Raw genomic sequence first — 5,040 nt, forward strand, 5'->3', positions numbered from 1 at the left:
ACATGTAATGTGTTTGAAGCCACTGAGACACCATCTGGGAGAAAATCCAGCAGCAGGCAACCTGAGAACTAGGGAGAAGTCTTGCCAGTAGATAGCAAACTTGAGTTGTAATAGGGAAAATCCATCCATGTGTTATGCATGTTCTATTTTAAATGGAAAGGCTCCTGTGCCCAACCTCTTTGGTTTGAAAGGATGAAAAATCCACTTCCTTGCAGGTGAATTAGGCATATATATAAATTCTCTTGATTTTTTTTTTCTATGCATTGCTTTTTATTGGCGATTCCCCCACAGACTTCCTTCTTGCATCTCCCTGCAGTTCCTTAATCTGTGCTCTGATAGAGAGACTCGCTGGGCTGCTGGTGCTCTGTGAGTCATACCTGAAGCATCGTCAGGGGAAATAACTCAAGGTTCTTCATAAAAGGGCGGGGGGAAGAGATCCTGATTTAGGCTAGTTGGCATGGCAAGACAAAAGAATGCTAGTAAATAATTCATGCCTGGCAGAGGAAAGGGGCTAATTGACCTTGGAGGCATTTGGTTTCTTTTTTTTCATTGCTAACTTTTATGGTTCAGCAAAGGCTGGGAAGCTACCAGATGACTAATGGAGGAGCTGGAGCCAAAACGTGTCCCCAAGCTGTTGGCTGTTTTTCCTTAAATTCACTGTACAAAGTCTGTCCCTGAGTACAGAGACCTCCCAAAGGCAAAATGAAGAACCAGATCTTTTATTCTACTGCCTGGCACTTTTTTTCCTCGCTATTCCACGTTTACACAATGCCATTTTAAATGATATTAGTTGTATTTCAGGGGCAACATTTTCTTTTTTCAAGTTGTTTTCCATTCTGATCTACGGTTGGCTGCTTTGTATCATCCGTGCTCGAACTGCTTGAATATTACTAAGGTTCTATAAAGTACAGAGTTGCCTTTACACTGCAGCTGTGTATCTAAATGGAAGCTAAATGTTCTCCTTAGAATGCCATCTGTATGCTATTTTGCAGTACTACTGTTGCTGTAATGGCGCTCAGTGCCACAGTTCCTTAGCACGTCATGTGTAGGTGCTTTAGACTATTTAAGAATGTTCAGACTATCTAGAAGGGAAGTTTTAACCCTTTTGAAAACTAGCAGGTTCAGATTTCAGAACTGCCTACACTTTAGTCACTGTAGGCCAGACTCTTGGCTGGTGTAAATCAGTTATCAGAGCTACGCACTATATACCACGTTAGGATCTGTAGTGCGGTGACCTGGTTCAGCACAAAATCTGAACCCTTTGGCCCTATAGAGTGTTCAGACTTGGAGGTGGGTCTGCATGTTGTAGCACCAATTCATCTTTAGTCCCATTCATAAAAAGATGCCTTCTTCCCCCTCTGCCAGAGTATACTCCAGTGAATCAGCTGGAAAAAATGCTAATAAACTGGTGCCTGTCACTTCTAATTGTTGCGCCTGCAGCCCAGTTCTCAGGGGTGTAAAAAATGCCAAACTGTATCAGATCAATGATCCATCTAGTTCAATGTCCTGTCCATGACAATGGTCGGAATGAGCCTTTGGAGCAAGCTATAAGAAGTCTTGAAATAGATAATTATTGAATAACTTACCCCGAAGAATTAAATTCTTTAAAAATTGCTTTGTTTCCCAAACCTAGATCTCTAGCATGAAGAGAGAGAGCATTCTAGAAGTGGGGTTATGCTGCAAAATCCAGATGGGGATTTTAAATTCCCCTAACCTGAGGGGTTTACACGCAGGATTCTGATCTGGATTTGTCACTAGCAATTCCTTTTAGCAAATAGCTCAAATATCAAAACATAGGGAGAAAGAGTCATGTGAAGCTAAGCAGTGGTTCTGTAGCAGATTCAATTGTCATGCTGGAGATAGACTATATTTTAGCATTAAAAAAAAAAAAAAAGTTCAGTAAACCTGTACTGTAATTTCAACACTGTAGTATTTAAATTGAGAGGAAAAATCTAAAATGTCAGGCTTAATGCAGATTTGTATAGCTTGCTAAGAAACCGGTGCATGCAGTGCTAGATGCACTTTGTTCATTTTGTTTTGTTTTTTTTAATTCATCATTCTATTTTTCCCCTCTAACTGTTCATTATTCAAGATTTCATGTGACTGTTTCCATTGCCTGCCACAGTTAAGGGTCATGGGGCTTGCTCTTCGAGGCTGCACTGTTTGATTCAATCATATTGTGATAAAAATTTATACTCTTATGCATTATAAGACACAATAATACATACTGCAACACTGATTCAAACACATTCTGCATAATTCTGGTAAAGAAGAGTGAATGCTAACTAATAAAATGGCAGTGCTAGCCCCAGCTTATCAGGGAAAGGATGATGGCACTGCATGTAAATTGGATACCTAAACATGGATAATAATGTCCTGTTGCAACTAAATTAATTAAAATCCAGGTTTTATCGTTCCCTCCAAGAATTAGAAAAAAAGATTGATCATTGTTCATACTCATAAGTTCCCAAGCAGTCAGTGCAATTAGGCTTCAAGTAATATTTAAACATTTAATCAATATTTTAGCAGAATCTCTTTAGCATTCTCACCATGTGTGAAGCAGAATACAGTAGAGCCAGCATGCTAACCTGGATGTATATATGAAAATGAAAGTTCACATGCAAAATTAGTTTTGGTGATTTTTTTTCCTTCAAATTTAAATAGTATTTGTGATGGTACATTGTGTCAACCTCAAATCATGCTAGATCCATAACACATTGTACTGCAGGTCACATTTTTCAGTCACTCCATGTGTCACTGCTTAAATACCTGTGCAAATACAGAACTGTATAATCCTAGTATCGACTTTAAACAGTTTAATTCCTTTAATTAACAGAAGATCCCTGGAAAACTGACTCTAGGTTTCCCCTTTAATCAGGTAGTGCGAATTCTGGAATGGAGACTTTGTGAAGCACACCAGCTAAAATATATCAGCTGGAATCTATATTTTGGTGCATACATTATGGATAATCAATTTTTTTTCAGACAATTGCTCCTGTTTTTCTTTGTTTTTATTCTTTCATGACAGCATTACAGTCACTTCTGGAAATTCAAAATAAGAAGGCCAAAATCTTCTCAGCCAAGCTGAAATTTTAGCTCACTTGTTCATCTGGGGAAAAAAGACGAATAAAAATGACTGGAACATGTTAGATACCCCCTTCAAGAGCTATTAAATGTGCTTCATAGGGTCTTGTCTTTAAAAAAAAAAAAAAAAAGAGATCCTGATTTGGTTTCAAACCCTCTTCATCTGTCAATTTGCAGTTTTTACCAACCTACCACTCCCTTTTTTTTTTTTTATAAGTCTTCTGTCATAATCACACGGAACTATGCCTGACAGTTCCTCTAAAGAGAAACTCAATTAACTCGCTTCTAATATTTAAGAAAAAAGAAAAAAAGCGTGAGGCACTGTACTAAAAAATATCAAAAAATGAAAAGTCTATCATGGCTTTGAACAATGACCTTGCCATTCAGTTTCAAGGTTGATTTAATTTTTGGCAGCTGGAATGGCCTAATTATATAAAAAGATGAAACAAGCCAGTTCTGTTCCCGTCTTTTTTTCCCCCACTAATATTTCACAGACCCTACATAGCCCACAGAGCACAGGTAGGTAGCCATTCTTCCACCTGGAAAGCACAACATTGCTGACATAAATGTTAAATTAAGTTACTAACGGCCAGTTATCTTGACTGGAATGAACAGATGCTCTTCATAAGACATGCCTTCTTGCGTAGGAAAGGTGGGAGAAATATAAAAGAAAATTATTAAACATACTGTAGTTGATTCTTAATGTCCTTTTGCAGAAACCCTGTAGCCAAAATGCCACAGCAGTAAATTCCTTTTTCTTCTCAAGTTCTGCTGCTATCAACTATGGTCATCATTACATGGTAGAAGCAAAGCAAGGCAAGTTGTGTATATACTGTATAACTACTCTAACCTCTTGTAAACATCCTGCCTCAGAGTTTTTTACCACTAACCATGACCATGTTATGTGTGCACCTGTCAAAATGAGAGTGTATCTTTTGTCCTGTCCCATTGCTCTTTTTGATGCAGTGCCTGGACTCTTGGTAAATTGTAAGAAGAAGCTCCCTGGGAACAAATTGCTTGCATTTTGGTAACACTTTTAAGCCCCCAGTGAAAATCTGGGAGTCCATCACTTCTTGCCACTTGTCATTGATCAATTCCCATCTCAATTAATTGAATACAACTCACTGATCAATCAAACCCTTCTTTACAATGTGGTTTCACTTGAATGACCAAGGCACTCACACAGTCATTGGTCCATTCATATCTTAATCAATTCCACCATCAATTAGTCTTATCCACAGTGGGTCTCAATTAATTTTAGTCACTTAATTAACATCGTTGTTATCAATCAACATTAGTCTCTAATTGGGGTCCTATGTCTTTAAACTTACTTTAGTTTCCAGGCTATGCTCACCTTCTAGGCAGACTGGTTTTTCCTTCCCCCTCCCAGGCACAATTTTTTTTTTTTTTTGTCAGAGCTGGAACAAGCCTCACATTCATCCAGATCTTGGTTTGGATGTGGACGGCAGCCTGGTCGTCTATCTCTCGCTCTCTCTTTTCTTCGTGTGGACCCTTCTCTTCATCTCCACACTTGGTTCATGCCTCTGCACGAGTGTGTGAGGTACCTGTCTTCCCTCACTCTCCCCTTTCCAGGGGAAAAGGTAAGCCCAGCTACTCCCTTTTGAAGAGGACCAGAACTCCTGTGGTCCGGTGGGAGCTGGCTGTAGCTGCCCCCGACTACTGTGCATGTGGTTTAAGTCTCCCAGCGCTGAATCGGCCTTTTCCTGCAGTAGGGGGCATAACAGAGTCATGCTGGACTTCTCCCTGGGAGTGGGAGTAACAGGGTCAAGGAACGCCACCCTATTACAAGTTGAAAATGTAACCCCCATTTAATTTCAGTGGGGATTGACTGTCTAAATCTCTCCTTTAAACATTCCACTTCTAATTATTTTTTAAGTTGTGACTTAGGCCATATTGGCGACTATGGGAATGGTGTTTCGAGGCGGGCTTCGGCTT

Source organism: Gavialis gangeticus, unplaced genomic scaffold (genome assembly GCF_001723915.1).
Source record: "Gavialis gangeticus isolate Ggan-Ray unplaced genomic scaffold, GavGan_comp1, whole genome shotgun sequence".
NCBI classification, from domain to species: Eukaryota; Metazoa; Chordata; order Crocodylia; family Gavialidae; genus Gavialis; species Gavialis gangeticus.